Source organism: Lactuca serriola, chromosome 5 (genome assembly GCF_051521515.1).
Source record: "Lactuca serriola cultivar US96UC23 chromosome 5, Lser_US96UC23_V15, whole genome shotgun sequence".
In the NCBI taxonomy this organism is placed as follows: domain Eukaryota; kingdom Viridiplantae; phylum Streptophyta; class Magnoliopsida; order Asterales; family Asteraceae; genus Lactuca; species Lactuca serriola.
Genome location: NC_136412.1, coordinates 329662931 through 329690215, shown reverse-complemented (window position 1 = coordinate 329690215; position 27285 = coordinate 329662931). Strand labels below are relative to the sequence as shown.

At 33.1% G+C, this 27285-nt stretch overlaps 1 pseudogene; it reads right to left on the bottom strand.

Annotated features, from left to right (window-relative positions):
- Positions 1-245: 245 nt before the first annotated feature.
- On the bottom strand, positions 246-3917 carry LOC145050973 (DNA mismatch repair protein MSH7-like; annotated as a pseudogene).
- Between the last annotated feature and the right edge of the window lie 23368 nt (positions 3918-27285).

Here is a 27285-nt window from a genome sequence, read left to right as displayed (position 1 = left end):
ATCAACAAGCTGCTTCTCATTTGCTAACTGCACCTGAGAAGTCAAAACCCCATTTACAAGAACATAGTTCTAAGAACAAAATCAATAGTTGCTCAACTCCTCCTCCTCTTTACCTCTTATTTATACTAAACTAACAAGTAAAATGACTAAAAGACCCCTAGCCCAAGCCTTGACCTGTTTGACCTTATTTATTTGACCAATTGACTTCCCCTTCATTTTCATATCTAACTCATAATTCCTTTGCTAAATTGATAGCCTATAACGGATGAAGACTAAACTTAGTAACAACAAAGTTAAGAAGTTTTATTTTATTCTTAATATATTATAAAATTATATGAAAAGTGGTGTAAATGTAATCATAAATCATACTCACAGCATAAGAAATAGCGTATCCATCGAAAGTGCTTGTTCCTCTGCCGAATTCGTCAAGAATCACAAGAGAATCTTGAGATGCGTTTTGCAAAACCGACGCCGTTTCTGTACATTCATTCAGAAACGTACCTAGAGTGGAAGAAACATAATAGTTCAGGGGCTAAAATTAAAAATGATTTTTATTATTACTTTTATGTATTTTAGATAATAACTTACTTTCACCCGTCATTATACGATCAGTAGCACCCAAACGCGTGAAAATAACATCAGCAGGCGAGATAACACATGTTTCACATGGGACATAGCAATCTAACTGTAAACAAAAAAGTAATTTACAGATTTAGTCCCCGTTCTATGACAAAAGTTACAATTTTAAGCCATTTACCTGAGCAAGGGTAACTGCTAAACAGGTAGCGCGAAGGAGGGTTGACTTCCCGCCCATATTTGGACCAGTCAACAAGAAAGTACGAGGATTGTAACCAAATTGGTTATCTCCAAGAGCCAAGTCATTAGGGACAGGTGTCCCTCCGGTTTCCCCAAGCGCATACGGATGCCATAATCCTTTCATATCAAGTGTGGGACCCGATGAGTTTGAGCGAGGAACTATAACGGGTCGACACATGGCTAGACAGGAGAAGTTTGACGTGGCAGCAAAAGATCTGAGAACGTCAATGGAGTTTAAAGCGAGAATAAGTTGAAACCACTCATTGGATTTCTCCATGAATAACTCGATCAAGATTGATAGGATTTCAGCGTCTGAATCCTTGATCTCATGTGCTTGATAATTTGGGAAATCACTGTCGATAGCTGCTTCAAATTGGTTGAGAAATTTATCAATTCCATCGTTTCCACTTAGACCCAAATACTTTCACCTGCACCATCAAACACCAGATTGTAAGTAACTCACATATCCCTATTTCCTTAATATATGAAAAGAAAGAAAGACTTACTCGTTGCTTTAATATTTTGCTTCCAATCAGTGGCAATAAAAGCAAAGCAGATGAATGAAAGGTGGATTTAACTTGTCTAAAAAACCTTTCCAAATCTGGAAGCTTCCGGAGATATTGAGAAATAAGTGACATGATATCTGGATGACCCATGAGTTGTTCAACCACAATAAGCCTGTGGTTTATTTCCTCTATGTCTTTGAGTGGATGACATAGCCATTTCCTCAAGAGTCGTTTTCCAGAAAATGTTATGCAGTTATCAAGATACTTGAAAAGTGTTCCTGATGTTCCTCCATCTGCATTATTACTGAAGATTTAAAGATTGGCCATTGTTTGTCCATCCATTCTAAGGCATCCTCTGTAGACTTCATAGGGTAGAATACTTCCACTCTTTAATGCATCATCCAACTGCTCAAAGTTCAATTTTTATAAGCTTGTACTCTACCTGTAAAACCAGTTTTCCAGCAGTATTGCTACTGACAATGAAAATGAGATGGGAAAGAACTAATATAACTATTATTTTTATATGGAATAGCTTGTAAAAGACATGAGGTTGATAGTTGAGTTAATAGTGATTTCTCCTTAAGGGTTTTCCAGCAACTAATCAAATTATCAATGCAGAAGCAGAATCATATGTTGATATTATACAATGTTTTGGGCATTCTTGAACTTCCTTGCTATATGTGTCTAGTGTATATAGTCTAGGTGCTAAATATATTGCAGTCCACACTAACACCATTAGAGGAACCCCATAGTCTTCTATAAGAACACGCGTCCACCCTGTCCTTACCAAAAAATGTAAAACATAATAAATAAGAAAGTAAATGCATGTAAAATAAAAAAATAAATAAATTACATGACTTCCTCAATTACCTACACCATATGGCCATGCCCTAGCACATCTACTCTTCATGGAAGTCATGAGGGTACCAAATGCCAAAATAATTGCAAGCAACCAATTTGTATATAGCCATTGAGTAAGATTTTGAGGCCAAAACTGAAAGCCTTTGTCCATGTTTTGGAAGAACATTGAAAATGCTGACCTGAAAACATTAGGAAATTCATTCAAAAGGTAGAGTTTTGAACATTAAATCACTAAAGCACATAGATAACACGCTTAAACTATCCCTAAAATCTATGATTTACTATGTAATAAGCTTTCATTGCAACAAAAACCTTTCCGTAAACTTGAGATTTTCTATTTGCTGGTAAGTCTTCAAGCTTGAATCAATCAAAGCCATTTCTTTTTGTTCCATTTCAGAGAGTTCATTGACTAAAAAGTCACAATTACACATGATAATAATCACATAACAAATTAAAACTATAAAAATAAACTTGTACTACATTGAATTTAAGAAACACATATAGATCAATCAAACAGGAACATGATTCACATAACTACGACACTAGCTAACAAAATCATTGAAAAACAAGAAGTATAAGAAGAACATATCAAAGGAAAACAAGGTTTCAAGTTACTTACAAACAGGAAGAAGTTAAGATCAGTTGTTTGATAAAGGCTTCATTGCTAAGGCTTAGAAAGAGAAGAAATTGACATTCAAGAGAAGTCGAGGTTTGAGGTGTAAGGTCGTGGTGTTGATTGTATGTTTAATGGCTGAGGATTTGATGCAATTCCACTTGCCTACTTCAAGCATTTGAAGGGAGATAATAACATCTTTGATTGCTATAGTTAGCTACAGGTGCTACAACGATTTCTTTCAAATTTGTATTAAGTCCACTCCCCTCCGCCAAATAAAGAAAGAAACGAACTAAAATGTATAATATATTTTCAATTTTGAGTAATACCAACAAGTTAAAATGCGTATATTATTATGGATCAACCCTTTTAAGTCAACTCATCAATTTTGAGTTATGAATATGAGTTCCAGATGAAAATAAAGTTGATCCCAGATAACCACTGTCTCCTCTATAGGTTTTTCTTCTTTTTATTCACATAGTCAAGAAGATTAAATATCCCAAATGAAAATTTAATAACATTCCAGGTGCTCTATAAATGAAAATTTTAATTTCATGTTAAGATGCAAAAAAAAAAAGAATCCTCCATTAAAAGGATGATGATGCTTACTTGTCAATAGCAATCAGTATTTTCTTACTGTTTTTTAGAAAGAAAGTAGAAGCAGCAGACGAATAGAGATTAGTAATGAAAATGTAGACAAAAGAATTATATCTTAATGATAAATAGCTGAACCTAAAGATAAATTTCATCCACAATAATCTTGGGTTCTTAACATCTTCAGCATGATTAACATTGAAATGAGACCGTCTTTTCTTTGGTATCCTTTCACCACTAGACCACTCCTATTGATTCAAGATTTAACAATTTGGGAGTTGTGAAATAAGGATGCGAGAAAGGCATAGGGTGAGATTTAGGGCTAACATACAAAAGCTAAGGATCGGAGAAAGCCAATTTGAGATTGAGAAGGAGGTAGACTTTAAGAGCACGATTCGTTGGTTTCTTCCACTGCCTGGCGGTGTGTGATTCATGGCGACGACATGATTGTCTTTCAACGGAAGTTTCGGAGTCCGATTGACACGACTGAGCCTTGGGATCGTCTTCTCGTGATTTGCAAGAGCCATCACTCGAGTATGATTAAGCTTCGATGTGCCTCGATTGCATTCACAACTCTACAGGATTTGAGAGAAGAGGGCAAGTGAGGAAGGAAGGAACGAAGGAGCGTCGAAAACTAGGGCAAGGCGACAGTCAATGTCAGGAGGGCCAGGGGAAGGAAGGAGCATCGATAATTAGGGAAGAGGGAAACAAAAGTGGAGGATAAAAAAGAAGGCGGGGTTTTTAATTTTTCACGATTTCATTTCCCCCCGCTATCAAAGGATGAACGCGCGTTCTATTAAATTTATAATGCGACATCTTTAGACGACGCACATTTTATTATAGGTGCCCTCCGTGTTTTTTTTTTTTTTTTTAGACATTAATTTTAGGGCACGCAAAAATGTGTGTCCCAAATCCTTTAAATATTGGCAGAGATGACATTATTTTTAGGGCACACGCTTTTGCGTATCGTAAATGACCGCGTGTCGTGGTTCGTGCGTCGTAAAAGTCTGTTTTTCTAGTAGTGCAAGAAGATAGCGACTATGGAAATTGCATCCTCAAATTCGATTATGATTACGGCATCCCTCTTCATAGTTCGAAATGTGAGATTTGGCAATTATTCTGAACATTTGGGACTTAGTAAAATAAGTTTTGAATTATAGACATACATGTGAGCTATCTAAGGAAAGGTGTGTGATTTTGAGAAGCTTAGATAAAGGCTTATCAAAGCACATCGTATTAGAAACAATGAACTTTGGAAGTCAACAAGTATTGTTTTCTAGAAGTTTGGCTGATTTCTAAATACGTGTCAAAGCTAGTGGGAGCATAAATGTTATGCTTGAATGGATATAATCATCATGTTAGTGGGAGCATGATTATTATTTAAGTATTTCAAGTTGGCAATATTATATATAGAAAAACAAAAGTTTCACTTTGCAAAGTTGCAGGGGTAGAAAAGTTGTTTTTGTTTTAATTAAGGGAGAGAATGTTCTACTTCGTTTTCAATCTAAAAGCTTAGATCGAGAAATTTTTATTGTATTTAGTCAAGGGTATATTTATTATTTGCATTCTCAAAATACGATTATGATTACGACATCCCTCTTCATAGTTCGTATTTCGAGAACACGACAAATAGAAATATTATGACAATATTATAGTAAGAAACTAGTAGAGTATCACGTTTTTCATTATGAATTGTATCCCATACTCTTCGGGTATAGGATCAATTGCATATGCTGTAATATTCGACCGTTCTAAAATTTTCCAAATGCCTAGGACATTTAGAGGGAAAAGGGAATATAACTGGATTTGACTAAAATAATTAAACAACTGTCAAGGACAATCTAAGGTTCGCCAAGGATTGGTCACTTGTGGATAGTTAGAAGTATAGTCATGGATGGACCATATTGACATTATTATGAATAGATAAGATTCTATTTAGAATGATTTGTCATATGGAAAATATGGAAATGTTTCCATATTGGGAGTTGGATATCGAGAATCAATGTCTAGATTAGAAACTTTTATGCGAGAAGGATGTTCAAAGGAAAGTACTTTGAATATGAGACTTCATGACTATGAAATTGTCTTTTAACAATCTCCAATAGAGTACTTTGCAATTTCATTGGCAAAGTCTTGGTGACTTTGGCGCTGTGATATTACGAAAGGACCGTTGCATAAATGTTAGAATCTAACATATTCTAGTAGTGGCGAGAATTTTGTATTCTTGCACTAATGGGTTAGGAATTGTGAAATGAGCATCATTGGAAATGTGTTCATTTGATCTATTTCACAAAGTAAAGACCATAGGAAAACATAGTGTGCATGCTATGAGCATGGTACAATTGTTGTTATAATTCAAGTAAGAAGTTGATTACCCGAAACAACAAATAATGAGTAATCAATATGGTGATTAAATAAAAGGTGTTTTATTTATACTCAAATGTTTGGGGCCATATATGATTAGTATTATTCTTGTGTTTCACTTTGCATGTTTTGACTTCCCAAATAATAAGATTATTCAAACCCTCGACAAACACTCATTCTTAGGAAGTAGGAATGAAAGAAGACTATCATGAATCTGTCTGTAGATTGTCTAAAGTGTTTTAGACATAGCAAAAGTTTGCTACAGGGTTCATGAGTGCTACTATAAGATTAGAGTACTGGAATAAACCCACACTCACTTGGATCGCTTCATGGATTTTATCATGAGTGATTGGTGAGACGATAATATCTTATATTCTTGAACCGAGATGTGTGAGTTGTATCTTGTGAGTCGGTTACACATTGATAATATGTAAACGCACTAGTAACTTGGTGTTATAAAACGTATTGTTGTGTGTGATTCGGTGAGTGAGTGCAAGCGAGCATTGAGTCGAATTTTATCCGTTCCTTTTACCGAAAGTGGGATAAAAGCGACATATGTGGGCCCCTCAATGATTTAGTGATGACACCCTAAGTGTTTAGCCAAGCCGGGACTAAGTTGATGTGTTCAATTGTAGTCTGTTGTCAGTCGTCATAAATCAGAAATTGAGAAACAACACGTGAACATAGAGTATGATTAGAATCCATGTCTCAGTTCATACGATATCTAGAATGGAGGAATATATGATCCCTTATCTAAAGGACACGCTTATGATAAGATTAGAGTTGACAGCGGCTTTTGAAAGCTACGATTTTTGATCACGTTCTGAAGTCATACGCATAATGGTTATTAGACTTATACAAGTGGGAGACTGTTGGATTAGTGTCTAAGTCCATAACTATTTTGGTATGTACTTGACCCGATTATGAGCATGGTCCTTTTGGGTTGCCTTCACACTAGTGACTAGACATGATGACTGTTGAGGAGAGAGGCTGGTTTATTGTTAAGAATAATAAATTGGGGTATAAATATGATTTGTTAATATATTATATGAATAATATATTAATTTGGAATCATATTTTTAATTAGTATTTAATCAGAAATTAATTAGGAATTAATTTCGGGATTAAAAGGAATTAATTAAAAGTACAGGGGTTGTTTTGTAATTATTTGATAGTTGAGACTTTGGGCTATTGGATCACCTTTATTAAGGCTCGAACAAAAATCCTATAAGGATCTAGGAGTTTTCTTCCAAGGGCTTAAGGAAAGGAGTCCATGGACTTGCTTAGGCCCTAAGCTAAGGGATTAGGGTTTCCACCTTGAAACCCTAGCTAGCCTTAAGTATAAATAGCACCCTAAGGCACTAGAAATCGATCCCCCTTGGGAAAACCATACTAGGGCCGAATTTTGGAGCTTAGTACCTTTCATCCTCTCTCTCATATTCATCCTCTCACTTAAAGTGTGTTTGTGAGCCATTAGAGGTACTACACTTGTGGTACTGCTTTCGAGAGCTAAGGAAACTCAAGGAATAGTTGTTATTACTATATAACAACAAAAGTTATGTATTATATTCTCTTATGTCAATTTCGAAAATAGTAAATGCACGCTAGGTTTCTTTATGTGTTCGTAATGTTGTATGACTAATAGTGAAAACATAGATCCGTATCTAGGGTTGCATGCACACATAAGATTGTTTGTATTAAACCCTTCAATATTGTATTGGTGATTAGGATAGAATCAAAACAACAAAGTTTGATTTTTGATAGCCCAATAACTCTATAAGAAATAAAAGAGTTCTCTCCTATTTTGATTTTTGACTTGAAGGTGGGCTTGAGGTGCAAGAAAAGTAAACGAGGAACAAGGAGTTCCCCTTTTAGTATTCTATTATACGTGTCGATTTTATGAAAGTGATGCTAATGGTGGTCACATTATCAAGTTGAAGGGCTTGCAAATGAAGGGCTGATGAATCAAGATCTTTTCTTTGAGAAGATGATGAATATTATTCATGGTAAAAAACTAATAAAATTACCCTTCTTTCTTTTGTTGTTTCTTGCTATTAGCCCCTCCAATCCACACTGGTTTATTGAAATTAGGGCATGGTGTTCAATCAAGATTGGTGAACCTTTGTTTTTGATTTTTGTGATTTGCTTACGGAAAAAGGGATGGTTCTTTTATTTGTGATTTTTATTGGAGTATGAAGAGATATGCGAACACTTGGAGATGAGGAAGTTGGAAGAGATGAGGTGGAGTTATATTGGCATTAAAACCTATTATAACATGTCAAGTGGCTTTCGTAATAGGTGATAACTTTAGTCTCTAGAGTTAGCGTATAACTGAGCCGAGCTACTCGTGAGCAATTTGAGATCGACTCATTAAAAGCTCAACTCGAAATCTAATTAAACGAGCCTTGTAAGCCAACGCTAAGAGAGCTTTCCCCCAAAGTACCAACACAATACATATAACAATAACAAACAACATGCATATAGAGCCTTCAACATGACTAGACCGCCTTACAGGCCTTTAGCCTATCTGGATCGCTCACGGGACCTTCAACATGATTGGTTCGCCGTACCGGGCCATCAGTTTATCTGGACCGTCCTCCGGGCCTTCGGCCTGACTGGACTACCTCTCATGGCCTACAGTATATCCGGTCCGCCCTGGGTGTCTGTGCCTTTAGCACAAAGCAGGACCACCTCAACACAACCAACCATAACATGTCGACATACGCATAACTAATAAACATATAACCACGTATAAGGCAAACGGGCAGATTTATAGATCACTACCGCATACTAACATCCTATCTACCAGGATATAGATCTAACAGATCACTAGAGTACACAAGCATACGATAAACCAGGATAACGATCCAAAGGGCCGACCTTGGTGCCTTCGACCAAGTGCAGTGAGGAAAGCTCACATCGCAAACTGAACATAACTGATAATGTACGAATACAAATCTCATCTCTCTAACCGATATGTATTTCCATCAAATGACCAGTTCCATCAAAATCCCAAAATACCCTCAAGGTCAAACTTGGTCAAATTCAAAGTCAAAATCCACTTGTCAAACCCACTAAGTCAATTGAGTCAACCCAACCGAGTCAACCTAACAAGGCTTACCTATGCGAGTATGCGGGGCATACTACGGAGGTACATTTAGCGTACGTAAAGCCTCGCAGAAGACCACCATCAGGGTGGTTTACCGAGTACATGGGGGATACACCCATGTATATGGGGCGTACCCTCGCAACTTCGATCTCTATTTAGTTCTTAATGGCTTAAGCACTTAACCCTATATTTTAGATCCATGACCAAAACACACTCTAGAGTCATAAAGTTTCCAACGTTATGACTTTACACGCCTAATAAGAGCTTAACACAATATCTTAATCCATTAAGACCTCCTAAAAAATGCATGGAGCAAAACTAACCCAAGGGAATTCATTTTTATGGCTAAGGTCCCCTCCTAGGGTCTTAAAAGACAACTCAAAATGTCTAGAGCATGCCATGCTCAAGATGATACTTTTGGGACCAAAAAAATGACATAAAACCCCCATAACTAGATCCACAATATTAAGAGAAAAGGTGCAAGTTTTATACCTTGAAAGTCTTGCAAATGAAAGATGAAATCCAGATCTAAGGTGCCTCTTTCTCCAAGTTGAGCTTGATCTTCTTCCTTCCTCTTCTAATCACACAAACACACTCGTTAATGCTTGAAATGGCCTCACAAGAGGCTTCTAGGGTTTTAAATCACGAAGAGAGGGTAGAGGCAGGTTAGGTGAAGAGAAATGAGGCCATAAAGATGCTTAAATAACCCAAACCCTAAAAATTAGGGTTTCCAACTTTATTTAGTACGCCCCGCATACATAGGTGTACACACAACGTACTAGGGTGCGCCCTAGTACGCTCTGCGTACACACATATACGCTTAGCGTACTTCTCCTACCCAAATATACGAGAATGCCACTAGGGCTTCAAGCCACATTCTCTGGACTTAGGGACTAAAATGTCATATAATAAACTGAAATGGATAAATTTAGAAGTACCTGAACATCAGGATGTTACAAGCCTAATCTGAGCTTGAGCTATTAAACGAGCTTGAGCCAAGCTTCAGTCAATGAGCTCATGAGCCTAAATGAACCTAAACGAGCCTATATATACATTATTATTATTTTTATATATTATAATAAAAAACATATTTGATGAATTATGGATTTAGGTTAACAGTAAACGAGCTTCTTAATGAGGTTTAACCAAGCTTAAGCTTATTTAGGCTCATCACACAAAAACAAGTAGATTTTGAGCACCCGATTCGAGCACGTATAGTTCTTCACAATCACGAGCTGAGCTCCATACAATAAATCTCGATTCGAGCAGAGCTTGATATCGAGCCCCTCATAACTTAAACAAGCTCGAGTCGAGCATGTCCAAGCTCGGGCTCAGCTCATCTCATTTACACCCTTATCCAGAGTGCCAAAAAAACTATTAGGGGCCTTCTAAAGCAATATGAAAAAGTTTGTAAGACCTCAATGATATTATCCTTTTAATCAATTGTAAATCTACGAAATATGAAATGAAGAAAGAAAAAAAAATGTGGTTTAAAAAAACACAAAAATAGTCATTAGAGACATTCCAGACAAACATGTGTTGCCATGGAAGATGAAAAAGGTGGGAATAGAGATGGTAATCATTAAAAAACGATGAAAGCCTTGATTATGTGTGGAAGTTTTAATAAAGGTTAAATTTGTAAATTTCTATATAATCACAAAATTATATACATATTAAAAAACATAGGGCTTATGAACAGTTGTATTATGAAGTTGAGTGGTTTCTGGTTTGGCTGGTTCAGAGCCGGTGACTAAAGTTTTTTACGGTTATCGACTTTCTTGACTTTCTCTATATTCAATTGATACATGTCCTTGTAGAAAAAGATCGACACTCTTGGTTTCTTCCACGGTTTAACTCCTCAAAATGTAAAGAAAACGTCGACCCTTTCTTCCACTATCACCGCGTCTCGGTCCAACTTATCGCGGATTAACCTGTAACCTATATGTTTCCATACTTTAAGTAGTCGAATTCAAAGTTAATCGATAGTGACTCACAACATTTGACTCTTAATTGGAATTGATTGTTCATTCACCACCATTTTTCAACCAAATCCATGCCTCGATAGAAATCTTCATTGACGTTGCCACCACCAATTGAGGGAGAGACTTTGTTGTTACCGCTACACCCCTATCGAGAGTGCCAAAAAACTATTAGAGGCCTTCTAAAGCAATATGACAAAGTATCTAAGACCTCAATGATATTATCCCTTTAATCAATTGTAAATTTATGAAATATGAGAAAGAAAAAAAAAACGTGGTTTAAAAAAACACAAAAAGAGTCATTGGGGACGTTCCAAACAAACATGTGTTGCCATGGAAGATGAACAAGGTGGGAATAGAGATGGTAATCATTAAAAACCGATGAAAGCCTTGATTACGTGTGGAAGTTATAATAAAGGTTAAATTTGTAATTTTCTATATACTCACAAAACTATATACATATTAAAAAACATAGGGCTTATGAACAGTTGTATTATGAAGTTGAGTGGTTTCTGGTTTGGAGCCAGAGGCTAATGTTTTTAAAGGTCATCGACTTTCTTTATTTTCAATTGATACATGTCCTTGTAGAAAAATATCGACACTCCTGGTGTCTTCCACTGTTTAACTCCTCAAAATCTAAAAAAACATCGACCCTTTCTTCCACTATCACCGCTTCTTAGTCCAACCTATCGTGGATTAACCTGTAACGTATACATTTCCATACTTCAAGTAGTCGAACTCAATGTTAATCAATAGTGACTCACAACATTTGACTCTTAATTGGAATTGATTGTTCATTCACCACCGTTCTTCAACCAAAGCCCTACCTTGGTAGAAAGCTTCATCGACGTTGCCACCACCAATTGAGGGTGAGACTTTGTTTTTATCGCTCCACTGCCAAAGGTCAGCAGCCGTTGTCCATGAAATTTCGCAACACTGAGGAAAATGGCTACGGAATCGTCCTCTTACATGTGATTCTGTGTTTTATACATCTAGTTTTTTACTTTGTCCATTTTCGAAGACACAAGATTGCGGTGGTATATAGTCATATGAAGTTTCCTTTCAAGTCATATGTGAATGCGCAAGTCGTTATTACATATTTTTTGCATTAAGGACTTGTATCACAACAGATTATCATGTCATTTGCGATTTCATTCTTCATTTTTTAGATTTCTGGTCAACATTCATAGATGTCATTTCTAAATTTCAACGTATATGATAAAAAAACTATATATAAAATAATGTCAATATATGCCCCGTCCTTACAAAAAATATACGTAAGGGACCAATTTTGCCAAACTGTTCACCAGTTCACTATTCATGTTGGAAGTCAAGTTTAATATATATATATATATATATATATATATATATATATATATATATATATATATATATATATATATATATATATATATATATACTTAAAACATTGTTTTACGAAACTTCTTCTTCAACCATCAAACATAATTTTCATATCCTTAAATGTGAAAAATGAGTTATAAATCTTTTTAGAGTTTAAATAATGAGACTAATGGACCACAAAACTACAGGTAAGCCATGAAACCGCATACTACATGATAAACCATATTGCTTATTTTTGGTTAAATCCTAATTTATATGTTTTTTTATTAAATCATTAAAAATTTAGGCTATTTTATATATTTCTTTTTATATAAAAGTGTCTTTTTTTCACATTTAGTTGTTCTCATTCCGTTGTGGAAATGTTGGGTTGTTTTAGCTATTATTATTTCCGAATAAACATAAGGATTTTATTTATCATAATAAATGTTTTTTTTATATGTGGCTTAGAGCACAATGTTAATAATATATATATATATATATATATATATATATATATATATATATATATATATATATATATATATATATAATCTGTAGAAACCATAGTTACAAAATTAATTAAACTTTCATAGTAAAAACTTAAAATTATTAATTAATTATTTTAAATAAATTATTAATTAAAAGATATTTTCATAGTTATATAAAAAAGTATATATAAAATTACTTAAAACATTGTTTTATGAAACTTCTTCTTCAATCATCAGACATAATTTTCATATCCTTAAATGTAAAAAATGAGTTATAAATCTTTTTAGAGTTTAAATAATTAGACTAATGGACCACAAAACTACAGGTAAACCATGAAACCGTATACTACGTGATAAACCATAAAATTCATATGTTTTTTTAGTAAGTCATTAAAAATTTAGGCTATTTTATGTATTTCTTTTTATATAAAAGTGTCTTTTTTCACATTTAGTTATTCTCATTTCGTGGTGGAAATATTGAGTTGTTTTAGCTTTTATTATTTCCGGATAAACATAAGGATTTTATTTGTCATAATAAATGTTTTTTATATGTGGCTTAGAGCACGATGATATATATATATATATATATATATATATATATATATATATATATATATATATATATATATATATAAAGTTAGGTTCAAATGTTTTCACTATCTATTGTGTGTATGTATGATTGATTCCGGACCAATCATTTTAGTTATTTTAAGAAAGTAATTAATGCATATTAAATGCTGAAGATGTAATCAATATCCATTATATCTTCAACATGTAATATGCATTAATTACTTTCTTAAAATAACTAAAATGATTGGTTCAGAATCAATCATACATGCACACAATAGATAGTGAAAACAAAATAATCTAACCCTATATATATATATATATATATATATATATATATATATATATATATATATATATTCTAATTTTGTGAGACCGTGAGACCAAAAATCTAAAAATAATTTTAAAATGCAAAATAAATGGAAAAATCCAAAAATTCTATTTTTTTTAAATATTATTTTCGGAACTTGAATTAACTATAAAAATATAAAAAATTAAAAAAAATTAAAAAAATCTCGTTTTTTTTTTGAAAAATACGTGAAATATTCTAATAGAATATTACACTGACATATTCTAAAAAATACTTTTAAAATGCAAAATAAATGGAAAAATCTAAAAAAAAAATTAAATACTATTTTCGGAACTTGAATTAACTAAAAAAAATTCCATTGTTTTTGAAAAATACGTGAAATATTCTAATAGGATATTACACTGTGCATATTCTAAAAAATAATTTTAAAATGCAAAATAAATGGAAAAATCCAAAAATTGTTTTTTTAAATATTATTTTCGGAACTTGAATTAACTAAAAATTATAAAAAAAATAAAAAAATGCGTCTCACGGTTAAACATTCGCAGTAAAAAACTTAAAACTATTAATCAATTATTTTGAATAACTTATTAACTAAAAGATATTTTTTTAGTTATATAAAATTAAAATTGTTGATGTCAATAAATACGTGACTTTATAATTTTTATTAATTTTATTTTAATTTTTATTCTAACGGTATTAATTTAATGTAATTAAAATGAAAAATTTAAAAATTAGAAATTTGAAATAATAAATTAATAAGTTAACCAGTGACATAATATTAATTAAGAGACTTAATGAGTGACAAATATCAAAAAGAAAAATCAACATATTCTTTTATTAAAATAAATTTCTTTTTTATTAAAATAAAAAAAAAATTACCAAAAATATCCAAATTAATCGTAAGTTCATAACAATTAAATATTTTGATTCCAACCTATCGTACTACCTCCAATTCGACCAGGAAAGTATTTGGAAATTAGGATTTTAAAAATCTTGTCGACGGTGCGAAGCCGGTCCCACCCCTTTTATGGTTTTTGAATTGACCCCATGAACAAAGAAGGTGGTACTTGTGGATGTATCTCAAAATTATTTGAGTGGATAATTTTAGAGGTGTTATAACTTTAACATAATTTCTACATCAACTACTGGAAAATTAGTCGACCTAAAACACCAATGGGTCATTATTGGTTAATCTTTATAACTTAATTGGATCATGGTTTTTGAAAAAATTATTAACGACGTTTATATTTATTTCTGTGGCAATTTATGATTGCCTAAATTTCTTTTGAGACCATCAATTTCCCAAAAATTTATATGTATATAATATTAAAAATGAGCTACTTATAAAATATCTTTTACAAAAAAATTAAAATGTTTCTTTGACATGTCTAATCATAGTGATTATATGGTTTAAAATTTAGAAAACAATATATAAAAATTCTAATGAACAATAACTCAATTAATTATGTTTGATAAAGTTTACTTCTTTATTTTGCTTGAATGTTGAATCTTTAGGTTGGGGTGAGTTTTTTAATCGAAAAATTGAACCGGAATTTGAACTAAAACCGGATAGTGATATTCTATTCGGTTTTCGGTTTTTAGTTTACGGCTTATTTAATTTTCGGTTTTTTGGTTCCGGTCTGGTTTGGGCCGGTTCGGATTCCAAACACTATCTTAAATAACATATTTCTTAGTAAAACCAAACTCAAACTGATACTGATACCGAACCGAAACCGGTTGGAACCAGTTAATGGTATTCAGTCTGGTTTTCGGTTCTTAGTTTACGGCTTATTCGGTTTTTGGGTTTTGACTTTTGGTTTTTTCGGTTCCGGACCAATTTACTCTCAAGGGTGTTTTGTGTGAAGGTTTTCAAGGGAATTGATTGAAATCGAAATTTAATTCCTCTGAATTCCAATGTTTAATTAATAAATATATAAGGAAATAAATTCCTATAAAAATCTTTAATTACCTTATTAAAAAGAAAGTAAAAAATTCCATAAAATTGAAGAAATTTAATTCCTACTTTTTAGCCGGTGTAAAAAGAACAGATTAATGAATTCCTTAAAGGAAAATAAGAAACGGGATAGACATAAAATGAAAAAAATATTTTTTGATTTTTATATATTCGGCCACTGAGTTTTTTTTCGTCCATATTTACCCTTTCACCTTGTTAAACTGTACACATTCAGTCCTTATGACCGGTTACTCCAGGTCAGTCGTAAAAAAAATGACTTAATAGAATAATATATTTCTTATTTTGTACACATTTAGTCTTTAATATTTTTGTACACATTTAGTCCTTCATATTTTTTTGTTTTAAAATAAGTCATTTTTGTGGTTTGGCTTAGATCTTGTGTTCTGAACGTCGTAACTGCTTTATACGATATCAAATTTTAACGGTCTTTATATACATGTGCTCATTTTTTTGAGTCTACTATAACTTTCTTTAATATTACTCCCGTCAAAATGTAATAAATTTTGGGTTTTTCTAATATGTGCCCTAAGGGCACATATAAGAAGTATTAATTAATCACAATTATTATCATAATTAAATGTGAAATGCATTAATTATGGAGATTATTAATGAATTTTATATTTAATTATGGTAATATTTATTATAATTAATGTGTTTAACATTTAATTATGGTAATAATTGTGTTTAATTAATACTTCTTATATGTGCCCTTAGGGCACATATTAGAAAATCCCATATATTTTTACTTACGGTTTTATAAAAAAAATTCATATATGCATTCATAAAAAACATATGGAAATAAGATTATAAGTAAAAATATATTACTTTTTAACGGATGTAATCTAAACGAAAGTTGTAGACTAAAATACGAACGCATGGATATAAAGATCGTTAAAATCCGAGATTGTATGAAGAAGTTATGACGTTCAGAACACATAATCTAAACAACCAATCAGTTGAGATCGCGATGGATATATGCATCAATAGCCCCAAACACCCCATTAATGATTCTCTCACGTAAGATGTCGTGAAAAAAAACATAAAGAAATCATTCATAAGTATTGAATGGGTACAAAAACAAAAATGACTTATTTTGCAACAAAAAAAATATTAAGGACTAAATGTGTACAAAGTGAGAAATATATTACCCTATTAAGTCATTTTTACCAGCTAACCTGGATTACCAAGTTATAAGGACCGAATGTGTACAATTTAACAAGTTGAAGGGGTAAATGTTGACGAAAAAACTCAGTGACCAAATGTGTACAAATCGAAAAATATATTACATTTTTAAGTCATTATCCCAATAAGAAACCTCCCTATTTGAAGGAATTTAAAACACACACACACACCACCACCACATATTCGACCCACCACAGCCGAGCAGTTGACCACTTTAGTCGAAAACCCTAATCGCCACCCACCATTCACCACTACTCCTTTGTTCCTATGATATCTCTCCCCCACGTATGAATTACATAGTTTTCATTTTATAAGGATCCTTAGGACATCTATAATGGGGGGTTTTAGTGAACGTTGGAAGATAGAGATGTTGGATTAGGTGTCTAAACCCATAACTATTTTGGTATGTACTTGTCCCGATTATGAGCATGGTCCTTTTGGGTTGCCTTCACCATAGCAACTGATAAGATGAATTAATGAGGAAGATGATTAATTATGATTTATTAATATATTATAAGAATAATATATTAAATGACAAATCATATTGTTTAATTAATATTAGTCAAGAATTAATTAAGAATTAATTTTGTGGCTAAAAGAGATTAATTAAATAAATGGTACTGATACTGTAATTATAAGATAATTACAAAGTTGGGCTTAGGATCCATAAAGGAAGCATGGAAGAATTCTATACGGAGGTCCATATAGAAATCGTCCAAGGGCCTTCCGGAAGGGTCTTTGGACTGCTTAAGGATTAAGCAGTTAGATTAGGGTTTCCTATTTGGTAACCCTAGAAGCCTAAGTATAAAAGGAACCCTTGGACAAGCCAAAAACGTGCCTAACCTTCTAAGAGAAACCCTAGGACGCTTTTGGTACCTCTTCTCTCTCTCTCCTTGTTCATCTTGTTTCTTATGGTGTTTGTGACTCCATTAGAGGTGCAACATTTAAGGCACTAAGCTTTTAGAAGTCAAGATCAAGAAGTTTTTTTATTGTTATTGCTACATAACAATCAAGGTAAGATCTAAACCCTAATCATATGTTAATTTCGATTATAGTATGCTAAATATAGGGTTTATGAGCTTTGGATGATAATTACATGTACAACTAGATAAAGTAGATCCAAAGCTTTAGGGTTTGCATGTGCACCATAGGATTGATGTAATGCTACAAACCCACCAGTGGTATCAGAGCATAGGTTGTTTATCTAATGTATTTGATGCTATGTTTGATCATTCAAAGATGAAAAATTTTCATTTTTTGGGTTCTGACCAGGTTCACAACGTGAGCACTGTGCTCATGACGTGAGCTCAATTCTGATAGCAAATCTTGAAATTTTTGCATATTTTGATTTTGATAATTACCATAAATTGTTTTCCAGATAAAATCCATTTTTTTATTATGGTATTGATTATCCTAATCCAAATAGTAGATAATTGTCAAAATTAAGATAATTGCTTCTAGATAATTGTCAAAATTAAGATAATTGCTTGTTTTATAAGATAAATATTAATTATTTGTAGTTTTGATTTGAATTATCTTGTAAGGAAATTGAATTAGGTCAAATTTAGATAATCACTAATCATTTGATTAATTGAATTATTTGTAAGTTGATCTAGGAAGTTTTGAAAAGTTTCAAAACTTTCCCTCAAGTTTTGGAATTTAAATTTTTTATTAAAAGTTTAGTTTTGAAATATTTAAATTCTAATCCCTAAAGTTTTGAAAAGTTTTGAAATTTAACATTTAATTAAAAGGTATTAGTTTTAAAAATATTAAATTCTAAAACCCTAGTATTTTGAAAAGTTCAAATTACACCCTTATGGTTTTATTAAATTAATTAAGTGTATAATTAAAAGAGAGTTAATAAATCCATAATGATATGGTTTGTATTTAATTAAATTAAAAGTATAATTTTGTTAAATTAGACCACATAGTATTTTAAAAGTGTAAAATACACCCTGATACTATATAGAATTAAAAGTTTAATATTATATATGTATAAGTAAATGTTAGTCTTACCGTTAGTAGGCCTCATTCACGAAGATGGTCTATAAGGAGTGTTTAAGGAAATTGCCTATAAAATGGCGATTGAATGAGTATCCACTCTTACCCACCACACTCTTAACTAGTGGAGAGTCGTTAGCCGAACGGGTAGGATAGGAAATAACCTTCCATTATAAGTATAATGAAATACGAAGTAACTAAACGCTTTTACAAAATCCCAAATCTTAGTTACTTTAAGAAAAATGTGGAATTGGGGCTAATCCATGAAATTGCACATTGCACCTTGTTGGTCGTTAGTGGAGCGTTTGTTGTTAACTGACACACTAATATGGGACCAATGAAGGATGGCAATGGTTAGCTCGTAGATTATCATAGATCAATGAAGTGTGTGTGGTTAACCGTCACATTTATTAGGTGATGACATCCTCGAGAGTATCAAGCTAATTTACATGGTTATCCACACCTTGTTTGTGATCCTCGGCATCCCAGTCACAAACTTGAAGGGCACAATCAAGATTTAAACATGCCATTGAAAAGTTCAATGAATCTCAAAGGATCTAGGAGTTTCAATTCATTTAAAACCTAATTTTCTATTTTCGTTTTTCGTGGTGGATTTTTGGAAAATCATAATTTAACTACCTTCAAATGTTCTGCAATTTGGATTACGGCATCCCTTTTCCAAATTGTAGAATATTGTGTTGGATCCTAGCCTCAATATCTCATTTGGGTGCTATATTGAGGATTTTATCAACTAACTTGAATTTCTCCCGTTTTGTAGATGTCAAAATCTAGCAGCTATGGTCTTCCTGAATCGGTTGGAAAAAAAATTCTGCTTGAAGATGATGTTCCATGATTGGATTGTGGAAATGGAAATCATGCTTCACTTCCTCCACCTCCTCCGATAATTCTCCCTGACCCACGTGTTCGAAGACTTGAAAAGTTCAAGGTCACTCAAGCCCTATTGGCAAAAAGACACAAAGATGGAAAGTCTATATGTGCTCATGTCTTGGATATGAAGTTGCATATTGATAGAAAGTTGGTTGTTGACTTGGTTCTTCAGTCACTTCCCGAATCATATAGTGAGTTTATAAGATAGTACTATATGATGAACCAATACGTGACCCTCATTGATTTGACTTATTTACTTATAGTTGCTGAATCAGCGATGATTTGGCGCACTGGTCAAGCAAATTTGTTTGGTAAATCAATATCCCAATCTTCTATGAGAAATGGAAACATTGGAAGTCCAGAAATTTTTTATCTATGCAAGAGAAAGGCTAAGTCTGAGATAGTCCTGTGTACCATTCCATAAGAATCCATATGTTTCTGCCCCAAAAGAAGGGGACTTGGTTACGAAGTTGTCATGTCTACCTAAGAGATCGCGAAGATGGGAGAGTCAAGATGTATGACTCTGCATCAGGTAAAATCCACTATCTAACTCTATTAAGTTTTCTGTTTTAGATTCTTAACACATGATGTGATAAGATTGCATTTTGATGTGTTGTAGGATCGAAGAAAAGAAAGGAAGCTTAAAGGAAGAAGTGAGCTAAGTCTGATCGCGAAGAAATGGATTTCGATCGTATGATTCGATGATCGTATTTTTGAGCTGCTGCTTAGAGTTATGATAGATTGCTTAGGAATATGTAATAGCATAGTTTTCATTTGAGTTTGCGTTGTAAGGACAAGTTTTCCGCACCTTTTTATAAATAAAATAAATTTTGAGTTTTGTCTTATTTATATCTCCTTGCAATGTCATTTGTGAAAATTGATGCTTGTGTGTTTCTATTATAAGCAATATTAAGTGGATATGATTCTTAGTTATGTTATTTATGGTAGTGTTGTAATTTTCTAAGTAAGGAAAGATTCCCATCGCCCAACTTTGAATTGGACAGAAGCTTGGAATCATATGATTTGAGTCATGTGATGTATGGAAATCTTGGTACGTAGGAAATTAAGACTAATTCCTTGTTCACATAAGTATGTGAGTCAAGTGAAAGACTAGGAGATCTGGTACGCAATGTTGTGCACTGGTCAAATCCACCACAAATAACAATAAGATTATTCATCATGATTTACTAAAAGTATAGTAAATGTGGTTATGCTTACAAGATTAAGTGTGATTCTGAATCATTGAAAAGTTTCAATGAATGGCAGAACGAATAAGAAGAATCAATTAGGCAAAAAGATAAAAGTTTCTCCAATCTAAGAAGAAGGGAGAGTACTTTTGTATCGGATTTTATGATCATCTTAATGATTAAGAACCATATCACAATGGATCCTCTAAGGACATCTTAATGCACTAGTATGGCTAAGAAGAGGAATCGGAAATTGTTGAAATGGTTAAATCAAAAGGTGAATCATACTGCGTTCCAAAATCAAGTCTTAGAATAGTACTCCAAGATTGTGATATTGAGTGACACGTCTTTAGTAAGTTTAAAACACTCATCAAGTGTGGAGTAGGAAGGGTTTTCTTATTCCTGCACAGTTGAAATTGGTAAGTTGTGATATCTTGGATAAAACAAAGACAGACTAAGACCAATTGTATGAAGTTGGTATGAAAGAAGACTGTCATGAATTGGCTTGTAGATTGTCTAAAGTGTATTAGACATAGCAAAAGTCTGCTGCAACATTCATCAGTACTTATGAAATAAGATTTGAGTATTGGATTAAACCCACACTCACTTGAATCACTTCATGGCTTTTATCACGGGTGATTAGTGAGATGATAATATCTTATATTCTTGAAACCGAGACATGTTAGTTGTAATTTACAAGTCGGTTGCACATTGATAATATGTAAACGCACCAGTAACTTGGTGTTATAAAACATATTGTTGTGTGTGATTTGATGAGTAGGTGCAAGCGAGCATTTGAGTCGAAGTTTATCCGTTCCTTTTACCCTAAGAGGGATAAAAGCGATATTTGTGGGCCCCTCGATGATTTAGTGATGACACCATAAGCACTTGGCCAAGCCTGGACTACATGGATGTGTTCAATTGTAGTCTGTTGTCATTCGTCATAAATAGGAAATCAGGAAACAACATATGAACATAGAGTATGATTAAATCCATGTCTCAGTTGATATGATATCTAGAATGGAGGAATATATGATCCCTTATCTAAAGGATGTGTTACTGATAAGATCAGAGTTGACAACGGCTTTTGAAAGCTATGATTGCTAATCAGGTTTTGAAGTCGTATTTGCAAAATAGTTATTAGACTTATCCAAGTGGGAGGCTGTTGGATTAGGTGTCTAAGCCCATAACTATTTTGGTATGTAATTGTCCCGATTATGAGCATGGTCCTTTTGGGTTGCCTTCACCATAGTAACTGATAGGATGAATTAAGGAGAAAGAGGATTAATTATGATTTATTAATATATTATAAGAATAATATATTAAATGACAAATCATATTGTTTAATTATTATTAGTCAAGAATTAATTAAGAATTAATTTTGCGGCTAAAAGAGATTAATTAAATAGAGGGTACTGATACTGTAATTATAAGATAATTACAAAGTTGGGCTTAGGATCCATAAAGGAAGCATGGACGAATTCTATATGGAGGTCCATATAGATATCGTCCAAGGGCCTTCTGGAAGGGTCTTTGGACTGCTTAAGGATTAAGTAGTTGGACTAGGGTTTCCTAGTTGGTAACCCTAGAAGCCTAAGTATAAAAGGAACCCTTGGGCAAGCCAAAAATGTGCCTAACCTTCTAAGAGAAACCCTAGGACGTTTTTGGTGCCTCTTCCCTCTCTCATTGTTCATCTTGTTGCTTATGGTGTTTGTGACTTCATTATAGGTGCAACATTTGAGGCACTAAGCTTTCAGAAGTCAAGATCAAGAAGTTTTGTGATTGTTATTGCTACATAACAATCAAGGTAAAATCTAAACCCTAATCATATGTTAATTTCGATTATAGTATGCTAAATCTAGGGTTTATAAGCTTTGGATGATTATTGCATGTACAACTAGATAAACTAGATCCAAAGCTTTAGGGTTTACATGTGTACCATAAGATTGATGTAATGCTCAAAACCCATCACGAGGATGTGGAATTGAATGTTTATTGAACACATCATGAGACATTATAGTGTAAAATGATGGTACTTTAAAAAATTATGGTTTCTCTCTCCTAGTTGGCACTCCATTTAACTCTCTGAGAGTTTAATTGATAGTGGATGTCCTTACAATCAGTCTTATTTCTCTTTTTGAAGATCTTTCATATGCTAATATTAAGGGTGGTGATGTAGTAAACTTTAAGGGTTTATCACTCCTCTTTTCATTAAAATCAAACCTTAAGGGCTACACAAACCATCTTCATCTTTTTCGAATTTGGATGAAAAGAAAATTTTGGAATATGAGAGGGAAGATTTGTAGAGATAGTGGATCACAAGTATTTATTGATTAGGGTTTTCAAAGAATCCCCAAATCGAAGCTTTTGGGTTTCCATTAGATCTGATTTGTGTGTATATTTTAGATTGTTTTAATCAAATCATTCAGTCCTTACAAACTTATCGGTTTTGATTTAAAAGTTCATTTATGTTCTTTGTGGTACTCAAAGGGCATAAATTCTATGTTTATATGTTAAAATACTATGATTGAATAAATGAAGGGGTAAGTAGGTAAACCTCATCCTACTCATCAAAATGCAACAAGTGCATCATTCTATCATCTTTTCATTTTGATTTTTGACTTTGACTTTCAAAGCCATGAAGTTTACTTGAGTGTTTTTGGGTATTTTCTTTGGGTAAATTTGGTATTCGTAGGGTATTGAAATCAATTGAGTTTTCTGATAGCCTATGAACTCCACATGAAATTGCTCCAATCATTTGTGTAGCCAAAGAAATCGATGCTAGAAGCTCACCATCAGAGTGTAGATTCTAATACTTGTATTGGTGCTAGGGCTGGACTCAGAAAAACATAGTTTGATTGTAGAAGAAATAAAAGAGCTCTCTCCTATTTTGATTTCTGATTGGTAAGTGGGTTTGAGGTGCAAGAAAAGTAAACGAGGAACAAGGAGTTCCTCTTCTAGTCTTTTGTTGTACGTGTCGATTTTGTGAGGGAGATGCTAATGGTGGTCACATTATCAAGTCGAAGAACTTGCAAGCGAAAGGACGATGAATCAAGAGCTTTTCTTTGAGAAGACGATGAATAGTGTTCATGGTAAAAAACTAATAAAAAAACACTTCTTTCTTTTGTTCCGTTCTTTGATTTTTGCGACTTGCTTATGGAAAAGGGGGGTGGTTCTTTTATTTGTGATTTTTTTGGAGTACAGCGAGATACGCGAACACCTGGAGATGAGGAAGTTGGAAGAGATGAGGTGGAGTTATAGTGCATTAAAACCTATTATAACAGGTCAAGTGGCTTTCGTAATAGGTGATAACTTTAGTCTCTAAAGTACCAAAAAAAAATATTAGGGACCTTTTAAAACAATATGACAGAGTTTTAAAGCCTCAATAATATTATCCTTTTAACCAATTGTAAATCTATGAAGTATGAAATGCAAAGGGAAAAAATGTGGTTTCAAAAAAACACAAAAGGAGTCACCGGAGAAGTTGCTTACTAGACAAACATGTTGCCATGGAAGAAGAACGTGGTGGGAATAGAGATGGTAATCATTAGAAAACGGTGAAAGCCTTGATTATGTGTGGAAGTTATAATAAAATGTTGAATTTGTAATTTTCTATATAATCACAAAATTATATACATTATTAAAAAAAATAGCGTTGATGAACAATAATATTTTGAAGCTGAGTGGTTTCTAGTTTGGCTAGTTTGGAGTCAACGGCTAAGGTTTTTTAAGATCATCTTTCTCTATTTTCAATTGATACATGTCCTTGTAGAAAAAGACCGAAACTCCTCAAAATAAAAAAAACATCGACCCTTTCTTCCACTATCACCGCTTCTCGGTCCAACTTATCAGGGATTAACCTGTAAGATATACGTTTCCATACTTCCAGTAGTCGAATTCAAAGTTAATTGATAATGACTTACAACATCGGACTCTTAATTGGAATCGATTATTCATTCACCACGACTCATCAACCAAAGCTTTGCCTCGCTAGAAAGCTTCATCGATGTTGCCTCCACCAATTGAGGGCGAGACTTTGTTGTCACCGCTCCACCGCTAAAGGTCAACAGCCATTGTCCATAGTGTTGCAGAATTTCATGGTCAACCACCATTGTCATCTAGAATCCATCTCCGATCTCCCACCATCGTCTGCCACCATATATTTAGGTAAAACACTTATCACTTAATAATGTTAAATATCGATTTTGTAAGTATCATTAAGTAAACGTGTTAATCTTTGTGAGAATATATATATATATATATATATATATATATATATATATATATATATATATATATATAACTTTTTGTAATATATATGTCACTTTTGTCAACTAAACATATCAAAGGATTTTAATTGTTTGAAATCTAAATCCAATGAATTTCAATTTCTTTTTTGAATTTCAAATTTTACAGAAAAAAAAAAGAAAGAAAAAGACAAATATGAGTTGAATATCCCCTAAAACATTTAAAGAAATTTATAAAAATAGCTTAATTTTATATTGACTTAGAAAAAAATAACAAAAAAATGTTTATCCAAAATAGTCAACGAAACCGCAGATGAGGCAAAAATGCCTACAGTTTCGTGAGTCCATCTGCGGAATTGTCCTTTCACCTGCGATTTTGTTTTATATACATATATTTTTTTCATTTTCTCCATTTTCGAAGATACTAAATTGCGGTGGTATATAGTCATATATGCAGTTTCCTTTCTAGTCATCTTCGAATGTATAGTTGATAAATATTTTTTGCATTAAAGATTTGTACCACATTTGCTTCTTTATTTTTTCTGATTTTTGAAAAAAAAAATCAAAAATGTTACTTCTAAATTTCAACATATATAATAAAAGAAACTACATATAAGATTACTTAAAAATGGTTAGATAATTTTCTATTATTAAATATGAAAAATGAGTTATAAATCTATTTAGAGTTTAAATACTTAGACTGGTGTCGAATTATTCAAGATATTCATAATTTGAACCGTAAACATGCCCTAAGCATTACTAAAAAAACAATCACAGGCCCCTAGAAAAATATTGATGTCATTAAAGAGGTACTAGAAGGAATGGGTAAACCGATTAGAAGCATGATGAAGAGGGAGGTCAACAATGGCAAGGATACACTATTTTGGTTAGATGACTGGTTAGGGATTGGACCATTAAAAACCTCTTTCCCTAATCTATTTTGTCTGGAAAGGAACATAAGATGTTCAATCACTGATAGAATATCTTTGGGCGGACCTACGTGGGACTGGAAATCCTGGCCCAAAAATGACATTTAGATCAGGGAACTTATTGACATTGCCTCTAAAATTGGCATGTACCAACTTTCGAACTCTCCTGACAAATGGTCATGCCCATTATTACCCGATGACATTTACCATGTTGATGTCTTTCGACAATATCTGGATCAACTGTTACCACTAGTGAACTCAATTGTCATCAACTGGAATCACGAAATACCTATAAAAATTCTCGGTTTTGTGTGGAGGGCAAACTTGGGAAGAATTCCATCTGCTTCAGCACTGATAAAACGAGGGATACATGTAGATTCGAGTGACTGTTGTCAGGAGATTGACGAGAATGCAAATCACATACTAATTATTTGTCCCTTTGCAAGCACGATGTAGACTTGGATTTTTAGGTGGTGTAGAGTTGACATGTTCCACTTTGAATCTGTAGGAGATGAAATAAATTATGCTGACACATGAGGGCATTGCCCGAAGAAACGGAAACTGATGATATGCATTTGCTACAAAACATTATGGTGGATCTGGACAACAAGAAACAAACGAATATTTAAGAGGTTACGTATCTCACCAACTAAGGTTGCGGATAACATTCAATCCATGGTCTACCTATGGATAAAACACAGGAGTGCTAACCCCGGAATCAAATGCACTGATTGGAACATATTTCCATTTGGATAACCGGCGATCAAGACATGGAGTAGTAAACAAGGGCGTATTTCTGTTTCTTTTGGTGTTTGTGTGACATCCCTAGTTTCACGGCCAGAAAAGACCGATTTGGTTATGCTTTGTTTTATAAAATCAGAGTAATCCTTTGATTAAAAGAGTTGTGGAATTTGTTCCCAAAACAAAATATGAGAAGAATCTATCAAAATTTTTGTTGAAGAAGTGTATTTTCATTAAATAACAAAATCTCGGGATGTCATGTTCCGATACAGACCAAAAGCATAAACAGTATAAAATAGACCTTACAACAGTTATTTATAACTACTGATCTATAATCCAAAGTCTCTCGTCATGTCAACCAACTTATGCTCTTATGCCACTACCTGTGATACAAAGAAAACTGAGTGGGTCAGGCTTGGGAGCCTGGTGAGCATATATGGTTTTCAACCCACAATAAAATATTATATTATACTTAATCATCACACAATCAACCCAATCCCCATTATCTCCTTTTTATTTCTTAAAGATTACCCTAAGAATAAACTATTCCTCGTTCATTTATTCCTAAGGATTATCCTAAGGAA